The following is a 20,045-nucleotide window of genomic DNA, read 5'->3' on the forward strand; positions in this document are numbered from 1 at the left end:
AGGAATGACACCGAGTGAACTGTGAAGCAAGAAAGAAAGAATCCATCTTCTCATGACAAGCCTAAGGGGCTTGTTTGAGACTATATAAAGACCTCTAAAGCTTGCATACTAATAAAGAGTCCTACACAAAACCATGAGCTTGCTCCATATAGATCTCCTCATGAAGGTCTCCATGCAAAACAAAAACTCTTCACACCCATCTGAAAAACTATCCATCCTTGTGAAGCTACAAGAGAGAGTATAAGGTGAATAGAATTCATTTTGGCAATAGGAGAAAAGGTTTCAGAGTAATCAATACCCTCAACCAATGAAAAGCCCTTTGCAACAAGACATGCCTTGTACTTGTCAATAGAGCCATCTACAAAATAGTTGGTATGGTACACCCACGAACACCAAACCAATTTTCTTCCTTTTAGAAGAGGGCAAAGATCCCATGTGTGGTTCTCTATCAAAGAAGAGTACCCCTCATCCATATGCCTATCCAACTCTAAGTGTCATGTTGTCTGTGAAAGACTCTATGGATCATCTGAAATGGCATGAGTCAAGAGTCTAGTACTAGAAGTATGAGCATGAGTGTGATGAGAATCTATAGGATAACCTACCACAAATCTTGTTGCATAATAGAAGCACGAGCCCACTTGGGCACTCATTAAATAATTGATGGAGGTGATGAAGGGGGATCAACATCAAGATCTTCTTTAGAGGATGCATAATCCTTTGGAGGAGTAGAGGAAGTACTAGGTAGTGAGGAAGAAGATGGTGATGAAGGCCCCATCTGAGGATAATGCTCATCAAATTGAACATCTTGTCAAAACAAGATATCTTTGGAATCAAGATCAAACAACCTATATGCCTTCACATCCTCATAGTAGCCAACAAATATGAGTGGTTGAATCTTCCTCTCCATGGCTTTCCATTGAGCATCTAGAATGAATGCCCAAGCCTAACTACCAAAAATGTGAAAAGTAGAAACATCTAGCTTGACATGAGTCCAAGCCTCCTTAGGAGTCATGTGTCACAATGCCTTGTGAGGCATCTAATTCTGAATATAGTTGGCACAATTTATAGCCTTAGCCCAAAATGAAGAAATCATAGCTCAAGACTGTATCATACAATTGGCTATCTCATGCAATCTCTTGTTCTTTCTCCCTGCAACACCATTCTACTGAGGGGTATGGGGAACTATGAATTGATGATGTAAACCATGCTTAGTGCAAAAATATTTGAAAGACTAATTCACATATTCGCCCCATTGTCAATGCATATATGCCTGACAGAAAGACCAGACTATTTCTCCACAAATGTCTTTAAGATTTGAAATGAATCAAATACATTAGACTTGTACTTCAAAAAGTACACCCATGTAAATCTAGACAAGTTGTCTATGAAGGTAAGCATATATTGAGCACCTAAAAAAGATGGAGTGGGGAACGACATAAGATCACTGTGTATCAACTCCAATGGTGCCTTAGCACATGTGGATCTACTTGACAGAAATGGATCTCTATGATGTTTTCCAAGTGCACAACCTTGACAAACACCATCAGTACAAGAGATCTAAGGTAGCCCAATCACTAGCTCCTACGTACTCATCTATTGTAGATATTGTAGTTGACATGGCCAAAATGCTCATGCCAAAGCTTTCTCATTGTGTCTCCATGAGCAATAAGAGAAACACCTATAGAATCAAAGCTCTCAAAGCCATCAAACTAATATAAGTGAGACTGAAGACCAACACTCCCAGTAGCAACAACCAAGTCAAGATCATGGAGGTCTCAAATAACCACATCATCATGTGGTGAGAACTCAACTATCTTTCTAGAGCCAAAATGACAAATCTAAAAGATAGATAGAAGATTCCTAGAAATGGTAGGAACCAATAGAACATCTTGTAGTGAACCACCCTCTAAAGAGATAGTTCCTGAACCTATAGCTGAAAGTTGTGTAGAATCACCAATTATAATCTATGTAGTAACACTCTAAGCAAGTGAGGTAACCAAATTAGGTGAGTGTGTCATATGGTTTGAAGCACCTAAATCAAGAATCCAAGTAGTTGTAGAAGATGATGCTCCTACAAAAAGAGCATGTACTTTCCCTGAAAGAGAAGGTGGTGGCTTCAAAGAATCAATACTATGTTGTTGCATGACCTCCTCTAAAGCCTTAACACGTTTCCAACACTTGGAAACTAGATGTCCTTCCTTGCTAGAAAAATTGCAAGGATCACCTATGTACTTCTTAGTCTTGGAGGAAAACTCAATAGACTTAGAAGATTTACCCTTCAGAGAGGGTTTCTGAGTATCTAATTTAGGAGTAGACTTTGAGGAACTCTCACTGCCTGTTGAATTTGTCTTTAGCTTTGGTTTCTACTTCGACTTCCCTATAGATGTCTAAGCAACCAATACATGTGTCTTTGAACTAGTGATATTATCCAACTATGTAATCTTGGACTGCTCTCTAGTCAATCGATCACAAAAGACCTCAAAAGTGGGCATGGTAAATCTGGGACCCAAGGCATCCATAGTGGAATGGAACGTAGAAGAGAAAATCTAAAAGTTTCCTCAAAGCTTTGATAGAATAAAATAGATGCACTCCTTATCTATCTTCTCTTTCTCGCATCCCTGCAACAAAGTTCTTTGTTGTTTGAACCTCGTAAGAAATTCCTCAATAGAGGGGAAAGCATCGCGTACAAGAGAAGTAAACTCTGCCTCAAACTGAAGTGCTTTGAACTCATTGGTGGTGCCAAACAAGTCATTGGATATGTCCCACATTTCTTGAGAAATGGAACACTCATCAAGATGAAACCGAAAGCTCTCTGAAACACTCAAAGAAATCAAACCCATGGCTTCATACATCTTATTCTTGAGCTACAAAGTCTAACATTGACTCTCAAATACTGGATGCACTTTCTCTAAGCAAGACCACAAACCCTTTGAATGGAGAAGTCGTTGCATATGAGATTTCCATGTGTGATAATTGTGTGGGTTTACAAGTACTAGACAAGAAGAGGTCTCTTCCATTGTTTTAAGAAAGTGTTTTGAAGTTGTTTGATATGTTGATATTATAACAAAAAATAATGAAAAAACACCCCGCCACAATGCAAAACATTGAACCCCAGCTTGTAGAAGGAATGAATGTACAAGAATAGAGAAAAAGACTTCAGTTGTGTATCACAAATACCTTGTATAAAATACTAGCGAAAAGACAGAGAATCTAGAAAGTGCTCGAGAAGAACTTTTTGGTTGTTCTTTCAAATTGAAAAATGGAGCTATAACGAGCAAGTTATGCACCCTAGAAGATAGAAGACATCATCTAACTTCGAGCAAAGAAATAGGCACCAAATTGAAAAACAATCCAAAAAATACCTGCACCATCATCTCCGTCTCTAAATCATCTTTTTGGTGCTTCTTTTAGATTGATAAAATACCCCTGTATGTTCAAGTTAGGAAAAAAGATTGCAGGGCCTCCAGAAGGAAATTAAAAAAAAAAATTCAAAAAATAATAATGATAAAAAAAAGACCAACACTGGTGGTGTGGTAGCGACACTTGGATAGTGCGTTGGCCAAGTGCAAGCGAAGGAGTGGCATGAGCGAAAATGTAGTTGAGCAGCAGAGTGGAGCTGTGGTGGAGTTAGAGGCAGGCAAAATTGCGGTGGCCATTGAGCATACAGGTTGTCGTGATTAATGCAGATGGTAGGCGGTTCCACTGCAGTTTACAAACTACAGTGGCGGCCACTATAGTTAGTGTAAATATGGCCACGATGGTCAAAAAATAGCATTTTGTAATTAAAAAATTTGTAATTTCTTGATTTTTTTTTTGCTCAAATTGTGTACAAGAGGTCATACGACTCCAAAATTGACAACTTTTATATGAAAAATGGGGGCTTTGACACCTTCTGAATCCAACCATAAGGCCTATTTGGCCTCAAACTGCTCCAAAAATTAGAGACCCCCCTATTTTCATAGAAAACACCTGAAAAATGCTAGATATGTTCTATCAACCCTCATTTTTCATTTTCTTCAAATAATGAACAAGTTATAACATATCCAGCTCTAATACCATGAAGGATTTGAGAAATACAAATCCACAAAACCCGAAGAATACCTATATGCAAGAACGTCTCACAAACAAGAAAAAGAAAAGAAGAGGCAAGGGTTTTGCTATGAAAATATGCAAATTATATTATTAGAATGAAAAAATGAGAGATAATTACAAAAGATTAATTCTATAGAAGGAGATCAAAAACCTAAAAGTAATTTACTTCCAAAGTGATCAACTTATCCAATAACTTATAAAATTCTTCTATTTAGAAATATTCTATTTCCTCAAAATGAGCCAAAGCCCTCTATGGCAATCCTTTGAATTCAAATCTCCAACACTCAAGATCTTTTACCTTTCCAACATCATCTTTGATGGTTGGGATAGACCAATTCTTGGTAGTAGTTATTGGCAACAATTTCTACTCAATTTTGTGATCTTAATGTTCAATGTAACCTAAACATTTTGAAATAGCATCCAACATGTTGATTTTTTTTTAATCTGAGGAGCATCATGGTGCCTTTTTGTGACCTCATATAATTTTCTCAGTTTAAACTTTGTTGGTTTCCATTTCCTCTTGAATTCCATCAGCATGATCTTATTTTGTTTAAGAACTCTTACATATCATTAACATTGTTGAAACCTATGTGCACTTCATCACATTTGCCCAATGTATGTTTTACTCTAAAAGAAAAAATCTCTTCAAGATTTCTATAGTTGCAATCCTTGTGTGGATCCTCATGTTTTCCTTCATCTTGTTGCTTCTCTCTGGGTACAATTACAAAAGGCCCTTGATGGACAATAATGACATTTCATTTATTAGGATTCTTTAACTCATGAAGTTCTTTTTTGATCATATGCATCTTTTGATCAGACATTTAATTCCTCTAAAAACTTTCCATTGATGTTTTACATATTTGATTTCTAAAAAATTCTAGAGGTCTACCATGATGACCTAATGATGATACCCAACCACACAAACATGTACTTATCCTACTTTACAATTAGTTTGTGGTAATGGAAAGTTTTGTAACAATATTAAGGGTTTTATATTTTTCTCAGGAGTGTGATATATTGGTATTGGGGTGGAGAGATGAGTGGTGACCATATTTGTGTAATCACACAAAAATGATCTTCTAGACTATGATCCCCCTTTCTAGAAATCTTGCATAATTTATCTATCATTTATCTTTGATCCAATCATCACTTTATTATTTATTTGATTATAACCTATGGTTTGACCAGTATATCCTATGTCTTTTATTTTATTGAAAGAAATTGTCCCTTTTTAATTAAATAAAATCCCCAAAGTCCCTTTTTTACTAAATGTGCACATGAAAATGCATATTCCTATTTTTAAAATAAAATAAAAGGCATTTTTGTCTACACATGTGAGGACACACTTTCCTATGTGAGAGGAATATTTATTTTCAAAATAACTTTAATTCTCCTCCACACATTTTTTGTCTCTTAAACACTATCATTGATCTTGCTTAGTTAATATTCTTATGCACAAAGTCAACATGAGACTCATTCTCCACCATAGATTTTTCCACTTAATCTCTACCATCCATTTCTCTTTAAAAGGGAGGCTCTCTTCTCACTCTCTCAATTTATTCTAGTTCATGCTAATGTTATGTTGCAATTTTTCTTAGAGCTTTGAAGTACATGGAGCATTTGGAACATTCTTACTTGCATTAGGTCATTCTTGCATTCTTAGCTTAGTCTTCATTTTACTTGTATCATGGCATACTTTTTAGCTTAGATTTTCTTTATGCACTAGCTTAAGTCACATAGTTTAACAAGGAGGTTTTGTAATCCTTTCATTATGGTTAGCTCAAGCTTACATTTGCATCCCTTAACTTAGATCTTGCATCTCTCATTTAGCTTGCATTTGCATTACATTCTCTTGATTCATGGATATTTTCATTCTTGTCTTTACTCTTTGAATCTTTGATTCTATGGTGTACCTTGCAAGGGTTGCTTAACTAGGTTCATTTGAGAGCCACAGTCTTGTAGCTCTTGCATGTCAAAGATAAGAAGCTATAAGCCACCTCAATGCTCTTCATCAAGGGTATTCTCAAGTATAATGGTGTATAGAAGTGTGTCCACACTTTATGCACACATTACCATGGGGATGGACTCTTTTATTTATCTCCATTCTCTTACTTTTCATTGAATTTTTTACTTGTAGGCTCGAATTTTCATTTTGGAGGAAGAAGAATTGCATGATACTTTCTCTATTGTCATACAATACTTTCTATATTGTGATATGATACTTTGCCAATTTATTCTATAGTATTGGTTCTTGCATTATTTTACACTCCCTTTTGCATACTATCATATTGGTTTAGTACAGAGTTTCATACTGGGTTGAAATATTGTTTGACTCATACGATACTTTATCATCCAGAAGTATCACCCAACCTATTTTGTTTGCACAATTTGACTTTAGGATTTCATTTTGTACTTTTGAGCTTTCATTTTTAGTTTTCTATTATTCTAATAGCTCCTAACAATAATTTTGTGGGTTTATTTTGAGTTTCTCATGCTTATTTGATACCCTAACCTTGTTGTTTTGTAGGAGCCTACTTGATTTCTTACATTACTAAAAGGGAAAATTTGCAACCAAAAAAAGGGCCACTAACATTTGTTGCAGTGTTGCCCAAGCACAAAACAAAAAAATCTTTCTAGTGTGTCTTCATTTTATTTCAAGTGATTGCGTCTACTACTTGTTTCATTTTCAAAGGCATATAAAACCCATAAGTAAGGTTCCTTTGTTGATAGGAGACTATGATCTTAATTTTCCCTTGAGGAAAATTAGAAATTTTGACTCTTCAATGGATCAAGATAGTGGGTGACACATTCCACTCTTTAGTGGTCTCAATTAACCTTCTTGGCATGTTTGTGGGAAGCATTAGAGAACGCGAGAGTATGTTCTTCACCTTCTTAGTGAATCAGAAATCTTGACCTCCTTGGTATGGATCAATTTTGTTCAATATCCTAGTGAAGTTTACTCATTTAGAGGGCATGCTATTGGTGGAAAAATACCAATAGGAATAACTCAAAGTGGGAACAAGAAAACCTAGCTAATCTGACCCACTATAATCACAAATCCCTTGACAAAGGTGAAAGCCTTAGGGGAAATAACACTTGACTTCACTTAGTCAAATTACTTGTGGGATTATGACCATGAGGAAATCATTAGGTGGGTATGCTTAAAGTACTCTTGTGGTCAAGAGGCCTCTATCCCATACTAGATGCAAGAGGGGTGTTAGGAATGAAGCCCTTACTAAGAACCATAGATTAGAAGCTACCTTATTTTTCTACTCAATATCTTTATGCAACGATTGATCTTAGTGGACTATCCAGATCACCCAAATATTTACACTCACCATTTGTGTTCCTTTAGATGTGGGTAACCCATCTATGACAAAGCCAATATCTATTATGGGAAACCACTTTGTGTGAGGCAAAGAAGCATCAAGTTGTGGGCCAAACTATTGAATATTAAACTGTAACATTAGGTAGTTCTTGCTTTGTGTGTTTTTGAATATGTGAAACCCATGGAAATCTATTAAACATACATAATCGGTAGTTTCATAGGGATTTTACTTTCCAAGACTTCCCAAGTGTTTGTATAGGAAAGATTGCTTTATCCCTTGTCCAATTGCTTGAAGGCATGTGTTTTCACCACAATTGCTATCAAATCATGTTGTTTTATCATCAAAACTAAAACTAAACATTGCTATCATAGTCACTTAATAACATTTGGTCAGAAAGCTTGGTCAACTTAAGTCTTTAGAGCACAAAAAAGTCACAAACTATCTTTACTAGTAAATTGGCATATTGTTCTTGGGAGGAATATCATACGATAAACCTGGTGTTTGAAAGTATCATATTGCCTCATAAACTATATCATACTACTATCTAGAGCTTTTTCCTACTGCCATTGTCAAATTTTTGTATTGCCTGAAACTATCATAATGCCTCTTAGAAAGTACTGTACAAAATTTTTGGTTGTCCTACTATCATCCTATTGACTATATTCTATCACCTAGATTTTGCACTTAGTTGGTTTGACCTTGCATTCATTCTTCTCTTATTTAAGGTGTCTTCACTTTCTCATACTAGTTCTCTAGTATGAAACTTGTGTGTTTAAGACTATTTAGGATTAAAATATTAGCTTGGCTCCTTGGTTACATAATTGATTTGGAAGGTTGTTCACTTGTCATCTCACTTACTCATCTACTTGGTTATCTAGCTAATCACTTATCTCTTGAATCAATTCGATGGTGTCATAAATTACTTGGGCACTTTTCTTGATAAGTCACTTTGATAACTCCATTACTATCTTGCTTTGATAGGTGAACACTTTACTCTTCTAAGTTTGGACTCCAAGTTGTCTTTTGTTGTCCTATTACCTAAATACTATCTCTTACATACTTATTACAACTAGATTTCAAGTTGGTCAAGGAAGTCATCCTTTCTTTAGCTTTGAAGAATTGTGCCCTTTTAACTAGGTGTCCACGTAATCAATATCTTGAGACTATGCCTATCTTTGACGAAGTAGAAGAAGATAAATCCGCTACTTGGTACAATCCTCTTAGTCACTTTGGTAGCTTCTTGGACACTCCACTTGAAACCCCTAGGACTGAAAAATGGTTTGTCTCTCACCATGAATAGGGAAGGGAGAAATATATGCTTAGACAACCTCTTTGCTGATAGACTAGAACAAATAGAAAGAGGAAAAAAGGTTTACTTAGATGAACAAGTAAGGCTTATGGCTGCTAGGGTAAATCCTAATGTCTTTGGGGAAAATGATACTCACAATTTTAGAGACAATGCCAATGCTAATGTCTTTGGAGGACATAATGCTAACACTAATGTCTTTGGAGGACATAATACTAATGCTAATGTCTTTGGAGACCATGATGCAAATGCTAACATCTTTAGAGATAATCATAGCATCCCCTTTGCAAACTTTAGAAACAATGGAAACACACTCCTAGGAATCCGAGGTCTCATCTCAATGGCTTGTGTCTCTACCTAGTTTTTTCCATCATGGAAAACCTTCCCATAGGTTTAAGCATGGAAGTGAAGTAGGCAGTGATGTTACTATTGAAGATCTCATAAAATTTCAACAAGAAGACTATTTTCAAAAACTTATGTTCAAGGCCTTGGAACAAAATGGAGATGAATACTTTATACACTTTACTTCTATAGGATGGAAATTAACACAAGACTTTGATGTCCAAAGACTAATTCAAAAAAAAGAACAAACTAAAACTGAGATTTTGAGGAAACAACTCCAAGACTTATAAACCAAAGTTGAATGCATGTAAAAGGAAAAGGAAAAGCCTAAGTCTTCATTATCCATGGAATCTGTATGTGCACTCCCTTTTGACAAGAGTCTTTATATGATGTCTTTCCCTTGTGATGTTGAAATTCCCAAATATGATGGTAATGGGGAACCACACAATCACATTAGGCAATTCTATGCTCTAAGTATGGATTTCATTCATGGTGATACTTATTTCGTGAGACCCTTTCAAAGTAGTTTGTATGGTCAAGTTGTGGAGTGTTTCACGAAGATCACACATCCTCTCAAGTTTTTCGATGAGATTGCTCAGAGGTTTCAACATTATTACTACAATGTTCAACCTCCTACTCGTATGCTTGACTTGTGCAACATCAAACAAAAATAGGGTGAATCTTTTGTCAACTACCTGCAAAGATGGAGAAAGTTACATTCTAGATACCCTCAACAACTTCCCAAGAATGAAAAGATTGATATCTTTGTTAACACTCTTGTACTTGAACTACACTATGATCTTAGGAAGCAAGTGTTCCTCACTTTTAATGACATGATTGAGAATGCATATCACATAGAGGATGTTGTTGTCAAGAAGGGAGAAATAACCTTAAAAAAAGACAAGGCTAATAGAAATCAAAAGGGAAAAGATAAAGGTTAACCTTGAAACAAGAACAAGTATGTTGTTAATGATTGGGTAGTTGATGTACCTAAATCAAAAGAATCGATCTTTAACTTGGCTAGTGTTGTTCTAGCTACCAAAGAATAATAAGTTGCAAAGACAAATGACTCCAACAAGTCTAAGTTCACACAAACCTCAAAGCCTAAATGTAATTTTACTACTTTGGTTGATTCTTATTATGTCATTCTCAAAACTTTACTCACCAATAAGATCATTACACTACCCCACAATTGACGAACCTGTGATCTCGTTATTAAGCCTTCATGGTGGATAGACAATCATCACTGCAACTATCATACAAAAAAGGGTCACACTACTAACAATTGTATCAAACTCAAAGACATCATCCAAGATATTATAAAGAATGAGAAATTTGGTGTGGATGGACTTGTCAAGAATTTTGATCAAAAAGCTTTCAAGGAACCTCTTCTGAAATATGAGCAACATCAAATGCACACAAGAAAAATGGCGATGCCAAGATTAACTAAATCTATACGAAAACTGACATCATTCATATGCTTAAACTCACGAACGAAGGAATTCACATGATGAGACCTAAGTATGATGAGCCTAATTATGTCATGGATGATGAGTGACCTAAGGTCATTTTACAAGGTATTCGTCCCTCACAAGTGCGAAATTCTAGTGAACACAAACCTATAATCATGCTTAGGGGTGCAACTTCTTCTCATGGTGAAAGACTTAACGTTGTTATTAGGGGTGCAACTTCTTTTTCTCATGTTTTCATATGGTTTCTCATAGGAGCAAGGGGAAACTAGAAGTACAACAATAAATTCAAGTGTATACACTCCCATTCCAATATTCATCATTTTTATCTTCCTCTCACAATCAACAAGTGTAGTTCTAGCATCATCTACAACTATATTATTTTTTACCAAGGACTCAACAATAGTGAGTGTGTTTATAGACATAAAATTGTCCCCGAGAATAGATATCTATGTGCCACTTAAAGAAAACTTAATACATTGGTGGAATATAGAGGGGACTAGAAGATGAGAAAGAAGACCACGCTATTAGAGATTGGATTTATGGAGAAGATGAGATGCCTAATGAGGCTACAATTACTACTCCTATTTCTCCTAAGTGATATGGGAAAGGCTATGATTTTATTAGGATGATGAGATATCCAAGACCATGTCCTTACTAAACCTATGAGTCACACCAATGGATGCAAAAGAAAAGACACTACTAGATTAGGTTGTGATGTTGATGATGGTCTACCTATCTATGATCAAGAACTCCCTGCTACTAGTGATTCAAAAGAAGAAATTCAACCTATTGCTCTTACTACTCCAAAAGATGGGGACCTTATGCCCTCTACCTCCTTTATTTTGGGAGAAACAAAACAACCTAATGACCATAGTTTTGAGGATTCTACCTCTAGATAGGTGGAATTTGATGAATCAAATGTAGAAGATCCTAATAGAGACAAAATCAAAAGAATTATCACTCACCTCATAGAACATGACCAAAGTACTAATTCAGATGAGTATGAATGGGATTATCTATCAGTTACATCTCATAAATTGGGGGTCGATGTTATACATGCCTATGCTAATCAAATTGACATAGTTGATGAGTCACCTGTAAGGTTTGATGAGTTGAACCCATAACTTGCCTTAGTGGACCACGTTGAACTTGATAGGTATCAACCTTATTTGAGTGTATTTGAGGATTTTCTTATAGTTTCTAAACTTTCATGTCACTAGATGACTCCCTCCACATCAACAACTTGTAATCCTCCACCTCACTACCACTCATGTACCTTGATCTCATCGATTGGTCCTTGCAAAATCAATGACCTGAGCTACCTTCTTTTCAAAATGACTATGAAATCAATTTCTATCTTAACACCATTAAATCAATAGTCTCTTCCAACAGTGAACTGGCTATCAACGTGACAAAAACAAATATCAAGTACCTTAACCATAAAATAAAATTAAAAAACACAAAAGAACAATTTTCTTTGATGGTGAAAACCACTTTGTGGCCGTGTTAGGGCCTAAAAATAGTAAAAATAAAGAGGCATCCAAGGGTAGAAACCTCTTTGAGGTACTTGGTAGTCTTCCCAGTTACTTTTGGGAAAGATCATCAATGTTAATTAAGCCTACACAACTTATCAATCTTGGAACAAAGAGGCTCCCAAAATCATGCACTTAGCTCAATCCTTGTCAACTAAAGAGCAGTAGTTTACTTAGTTCTTCTAAGAGAAAAATATCAACTTGACTTGGACTTTATGTAGATATGCCTAGACATGAGATTGAACTTGTCATGCACCATTTATCTATAGCTCATGTGTCAAGCTCATCAAACAAAAATTAAGAAAGATGCATCCAAATGTTGCCCTCTTGGTAGGTTGGACTAGAAAAGCTATTAAGGGCTAAATTCATAAGAGATGTAGATTATGTAGAATGGATTTCCAATATCGTACCTATCTCCAAACATGATAAATCCATTCAAGTGTACATTGACTTTCAGGACCTAAACAAAGCTTGCACTAAGGATGATTTTTTGCTTCCCAATATTGACATGATAGCGGACATGATTGTGGGCTATGAGATGTATTATTGAATGGATGGGTTCTCGAGTTATAACCAAATCAAGATAGCTCCAAAAGACCAAGAGAAAAAATGTTAACTTGTGCATGGGGTACTTTTCTTAGAATGTCATGCCATTTGGCCTAAAGAATGCTAGTACCACACATTAGAGAGCCTTGACAACTATTTTCCATGGCATGATGCATAAGAACATTGAAGACTATGTAGATGACACTTTAGCTAAATCTAAAAAATGAATACTCAATACATGACCTGCGCTTGTTTTTGGACCATATGGAACAATTTTAGCTAAGGTTAAATCCTAAGAAATGTGTATTTTGTGTCACTTCTAGTAAACTATTGGGCTCTATCATATATGCTAAGGAATTGAGGTTGATCCTAAAAAGGTCCAAGAAATCATGGAAATGTCACATCCTTAGAATATTGGCCAACTAAGGAGTCTTGAAGGACACCTTCAATCAATAAGGAGGTTTATTTCTCAGCTAGCTAATAGATCACAACCTTTTGACAAGAACTTGCATAAGGGATCCACATGTTTATGGAATGAAGAGTGTGAGAAGAACCCTAATCAAATCAAAGAATATTTGGCTAAGCCTTTTATTCTCATGCCTCCTATCTCAAAAAAATATTTGATTTTGTTTATCTCAACTACAACAAATCCTCTGAGGGCAGTTTTAGCACAACAAGATGAAAATGGAAAGGAGCGAGCTATTTACTATTTCAATAGAACTTCAGTCACTTATAAGGTGAACTATAACAATATTGAGAAGGTTTACCTTGTTGTGGTGTTTGCATCTCAAAAACTTCGATGCTATATGTTGGTTCATATTACACACTTGGTTTCCAAGATTGATCGTCTCAAATGCTCTCATTGCTTAACTTGCTAAATAGATGATGATTCTTTTAGAATTTGATATTCAGTATATTAAATGTAAAGTCATAAAAGGACAAGCTATTGTTGATCAACTTGGTTATTTCCCACTTCAAAACAATGTTCCTATGCAAATTGAATTTTTAGATTCATCCATTATGTATGTCACTAAAAGAACTTGGAAGATGTTCTTCGATGAATCTCACACTCAAAATGATAATGGTGTTGGCATCTTATTTGTTACACCTCATGGTTACATTATTTCTAAATCCTACAAGTTGTTTTTTTTCTTGTACCAACATTATAGCTGAAAATGAGCCTCTTACAAATTAGATTAAGGTAGCCACTAAATGGAGGATTACAGAGCTACACATCTTTGGAGACTCCTAGATTGTTATTAATCAAATTAATAATGACTACCAAACTAAGGATGACAAGTTGATCCCTTACAAGAAACTGATTGATGCTTTGAGGAACTATTTCACTTTTGTTACTTTCCAAAAAACTCCTCGAGCTAAGAATAAGGATATTGATGTTATGGCTACTTTGGCATCCATTTTACAACTACAAGAACATGAGTCTCGATTTGAATTATTGGTGGATGAGCTATGTCATCCTTCTTATTATTCCCCTAATAACCAAGTCATTTTCACTATTGTTGGTCCTAACTTTTCTCACTATCCCACTATCTAATCCTACTTGCATGATCAAACCATACCTGATAACTTAACCTACAATGAGAAGTGTCAATTCATTCACAATTTATTGCACTACACCCTCGTCCTTGGTGACTTGTTTAGAAAATGTCTAAATGGAACATTTCTTAGGTGCTTAAAAAGGATGAGCCCGAATGACTTTTAGCTGAAATCCCTAATGACATTTGCAAGACTCACTCCAATGCCCTTGTGCTAGCTCAAAAATTGTTAAGGCTTGGTTATTTTTGGCTTACTATGCAAGTTGATGTCGTACGATATGCCCTACAAGAAATGTCAACTTCATGGTAACTTGATTCATGCTCTTGGACATGATTCGATACCCTCTATAACACATTGGCCTTTTCAGCAATGAGCCTTTGACTTAGTTGACAAGATTCATCCTAGCTCTTCTAGCAAACACAAATTCATCATTACAACTGTTGAGTTCTTTACTAAGTGGGTTGAAGTTGTCCCTCTTTCTACTACTATTAGAAAGCATATGTCCCTCTTCATACTAAATCATATAATTTTTTTCTATGGTGTTCCTTCGTCTATAGTCACTGATAATAGAGGACAATTTAAGAACACAGATCTAAGACAACTATGCAAAAAATTAAGATCAAACAACACTATTCCTTGATATACTACCCTTAAGGGAATGGCTAAGTTGAAGCCTTCAATAAAACACTTGTGAAGATCTTGCATATAACTATTCACAAATCAGGAAGAGACAGGTACTTACAAATCAATCTTGTACTATGGGCTTATAGGACTAGCATATCCATGCCTACTCGGGCTACACCTTTTGCTCTTGTTTACAAATCTGAGGTTGCTCTAACACTTGAGGTCGAGATTTCTTCCCTAAAAATCTCTTTGAAAGCACTGATTACGGATGATAACTATAGAGTTATGAAAATTCAGGAACTTGAGCTCCTGACTGAGTGTCACAAGGCTTCTTTTGATTGCATGAGAGCATATCACAAAAGGATGTCTACTAGCTATAACAAGAAGGTTCATCCTAGGGAATTCCAAGTTGGTGACTTAGTTCTTAGAGAGAATCTAAAGAATCAACAGAATAGATAACAGAAAGGAAAATTTGAACCTAGGTAACTAGCTGGGTCCTTACATTGTCACAATTGCTTTTAGATTTGGTGTTTATATGCTCTCTACACCTATAGGAGAACAACTCCCGAGTCCATCAACATCTTGCACTTGAAGAAGTTCTATGCATAGTGCTCTTGTTGCCCAAAGCTTTGTACATACTTTATAATACTGAGAAAATCATAAAAATCATAAAATGTTCTTTAAAAAATTATCATCTTAGTGAAAACCTAACAATAAGTGCTTCCATGTATCACCCAAAAAATCAAGTATCTCAAAAATACAAAAAAAATCATATAAAGTCTTGAAAAATAATTATAAAAGAAAAAAGAAAAAAGAAAATCTTTCCAAGAGGTGAAAACTTAGAAACAGATGCTACTTGAGACCCTTATACTCATGTCTATAAGCATGCCACTTTGCACTCTAAACCAATCCATCTTACTTCTCTTTTTCCTTGCCTAGTTTTGAATTGATCCTTATCTAAGTCTCGGGGGTATGGACTTAAAAGCTTTCTAGGTCTCTTAGATGTGTTGGTCTTTCTTTGGCATTTGTCTAAATACTATTTTTCAATACTCCCATTGACATCGAGTGTTTATTAACAATTATTAGATACCTTTACCTTGAGTTGACTTGTTGGCTAAAGTCTAGGATGTTGTAATATTTCTCACTAGCAAACTTGAATCCTAGGAAGAGGGTCATGTGACTTTCACACATGTACTTAAACTAAAAATTGACTGAAATTTTGTTGACTTGTTTTTTTTTGTGAGTTGACTATGATGATTTCTTTGTTGAGTATTCCCTCCCAAATAGTCTCTCGAGGATCTCCTTGAACTAGAGGATTAGGGGCACTGGGCATGTTTTCCTTTGATTTTTGTCTGTGGGTGTACTTTGTTAGCTCTTAGGTGTTTTGAGCATCTTGTTTGTACCCATGAACACTCAGGATCTTCAAAGTTATGTCTTTGTCTATTTTTTGCAAGACCGTGCTTATGGTTGTCTCAACTTTTTGTGCCTTGAAGCATACATAATCTTGCTACACTAAACCTAGGGAATCTTATTACACTATCATCTTGACCTTTATGTCTTTGATGCATAGGTTAAATTCCCACAAACCTATTCGATATAGATCATATTCATATCCTCATAGTTTACACTAGCAATGATTGTATGATCTTCTGATGTCCTTAATAAAGCTTGATGATTAAAACTAGGACCTACTCATATAACCCTTTCAATTGCACTTTACATTCTAGGGTTCATTATAGCTAAGCTTGCATTTGAGTGTCAAGAGAGTCTTCCTTCATCTTTCATGGATGTATCGATCAACTACATTCATCTCCTTTTATTCTTCTTAATCATGTCTTCATTATACCTCCTATCTTTTCATCTTGTCATCTTCTTTTCTTTGAAATCATGTCTTCCAAAGGGTTTATCTTATCATTCTATCTAATCTATCATTTTGGGCCCCTTACATACCTTTCTGACATTATTTTGATAAGATTTCCACAAAAATTGCACCCTTACCTAATTTAGATGTCTTGGATCCATTTTCGGGTTCAAAATCAAAACTTCGGTTCATCTTGGTTGTCAAAATCATATTTTAAAATTTTCCCTTCTTCTGTGTAGTTGATTGAACTTTTGAGGTGTAATCTTTGAATCTTTCACGAGGAATTCATTATTTCTATTCTCTTGACCTCTCTTCTAATTCATTCCATTTCATTTTATCTCATCTTTCTTCCTAATTTGACCTAACTCTTATGCTTCATCTTTCTTGGTTATATATAGTCACATTCAAGCATATCTTTACTGTTTGGTGGTCAACCTTTGTTCTTAATCTCTTATTTATCATTTTAGACCTTATCTCAAATTTGATCAAATCCATCTCATTTATGCATCTCTTCTACTTCATTTTGATTCAATCCTGGGGGGTGATGCAAAGTCTCACCTTGGAAAACTTGGGAGGAAATTAATCAATCGACTAAGTTGCATCAAGAGACACATACACCTTCAAGATCATTTGATAATTTACTTCAGACTATGGACTAACTAATTATCTTAATACCTATTCATTCATTGACCTACGACAAGAACTTCATTGACCTCCTGTAGTAACTTATGGTTCCCTACAACAATTTAATATAACTCGACCACCCCTGTTTGATTTGGAATATATAAATGACTTGAACAATTTCGAATACATACACTGGGAATCTACCCAACTGCAAATTAACCACCAATCAATAATAACTTATGTTCAAAATCCACATTGTATGTTTGCATGCGAAACACTAAAATTGAATCCAAACCAATTATTAATTATAACATTCCAAAAATGAATCAAAATTGTCATTTCGTGGCCCGAACCCATTTCTTCTTACTATCACATATTGGTTCTATGATTAAAGCATATCAGTGAATACATGAGAATATTCACCCAATTTTAGAGAATGGTTTCCACATAGTTATGATCAGGAATGAAAGAAACAAGAAAACAAAATGAAAACAAAAGGAATATAATACATAACTCTCCACGATCTCAGAAACTAGATTGTGAAGAGTTTAAAAGACTTCCATCGATTTCTATGACTCTCAAAACAATAGATAATTACATACAATAAATTAGAAACCGTGTTTCTTAAGATTGCTTTCAAAAAAAAAAAATTACTTGAATTCAGAACTAATCAATGTGTTATTGTTCTAAAAGAAAACCATTGCTATATTCTAAGAGTTTAGAATATCAATTCAAGAAAGAAAACAAAGAAAATTGCACATCCAAAACTATAGACTCACAAAAATTAGAAAAAATTTGAAAACTTTCTATTTCTTTGTTATGCATCAGATCATCTATCGATTACAAATCTAGCTTTTTCAATACTTTCCTATCTCTGATTTAGGAAGATGAAACGTCATCCAAAAATCAAGAATAGGGAGTCATTTTTCAATCATTGGAATCGGTCAGAAGTGAGAATCTATTGCCAACTTCCTATAGTTGTCCAATGTTTGGTTGGCTTAATTATTTAAAACACACACAAAACTCATAAAGAAAACTGACTCAACTGAAAGGCAAACACTCTTTGTCCTAAGTGGCTATACTTGGAGAGTTCATCGAATCACTACTCCATTTATGCCACCACACATAAGACTTTAATAAAATATTAAAATTGAAAACACACTTAAAATATTACATTAGATTTCTGCATAACTTCCTATAGCATTTTTAACCATGTTACTTCCTATAGCATCTATCTGATTTTCCACTGCAACATACTCCCATGTAGAATGAACCATGCTTGTTGATTTTTTTCTCATCCATCCAAATAGCTTCTATTGTTGGTCTATTCTTCCATTTGACTAAATACTAGGTATATTGTCTCCTTCGAGTCTTCTTTATCTTTGTATCAAGTATCTTTTCCAATTGGGGTGGTGATGGTTTAGATACTTGTTGCAAATCTAATGTTACTGAATCTTTAGGTACTAGTTGGTCTTCAGAACCTTTGTATGGTGTGAGATCACAAACATTAAATATGAGTGAAATACCAATGTCAATAGGTAATTGAATTTTGTATGCATTGCACCCATATTTTTCCAAAATTTGACAAGGACCAACCTTCTTAGGTAATAACTTTGTATGCTTTGTTTGAGGTAATCTTTCTTTCTTTAGATATGCCCACACTAAATCACCAACCTTGAACTGTACTTCTCTTCTTTTCTGATCAGCAAATTCTTTGTATTTCTGATTTGAATTCTGTAGCTGCAACTTGACTTGATCTTGGACCTCTTTAATAGCGTCAACAAATTCTTCACCATGTGAACTACTTGAGAAAGTGTTTGGAAGTTCTCTTAGCTCAAGAATTCCTCATGGATGTATACCATACACAATCTAAAATAGAGATTTTCCTGTACTTCTATTCACTGTATCATTGTATGAGAATTTAGCTTGAGCCAGTATAGAATCCCATTTTTCTCCATGATGTTTTGTAAGACATCTTAACAAATTTCTCGAATATCTGTTGACAACTTCCATTTGACCATTAGTTTGTGGATGATATGCAGATGAAAAAGATAAATTTGTGCCAAGTTTCTTCCAAAGGGTCCTCTAAAAATGACCTACAAATCTTTAATCTCTATCTGAAACAATATCAAATGGTAATCTGTGAATTCGAAATATCTCTTTGAAGAATAAATCTGCTATGTATGAAGCATCTTTGGTGGATTTAAATGGTAAGAAATGTGGTATTTTACTAAATATGTCTACAACAACAAAAACACTATCATACCCCTTTTTAGTTCTCGGTAATCCCATAACAAAATCCATACTAATACTTTCCCGTGGTCTTGAAGGAATAGGTAGGGGCTGATACAATCCTACATTAGTACTTTTACCTTTTCTTTTCTGACAAATGTTGCACTCTTCCACAAATTTTCTCACATCTTTCTGTAATTTTGGCCAAAAGTAATGTCTCGGAACTAGCTCTAGAGTCTTATCTAGTCCAAAGTGACCGGATAATGCTCGACTATGTTTCTCTTGTATAATGTTATCTATCATTGAACATTTTGGTATACAAAGTTGTCCTCCTTTGAATAATAACACTTCTTGAATCCAAAAATCAGCATACTCACAAATGTATCTATCATCCAGATTAGTACATGATTGATAAATCTCTTGAAAATCAGCATCATTAACATACATGTCTTTTGAAATTCATGTAGTTTCCAATTGAATTTGTGATGTAGTCAAAGTTCTTCTACTTAACGCATCAATAACCTTATT

Source organism: Cupressus sempervirens, chromosome 10 (genome assembly GCF_028749045.1).
Source record: "Cupressus sempervirens isolate cs-2001-9-10 chromosome 10, ASM2874904v1, whole genome shotgun sequence".
Taxonomy (NCBI): Eukaryota; Viridiplantae; Streptophyta; class Pinopsida; order Cupressales; family Cupressaceae; genus Cupressus; species Cupressus sempervirens.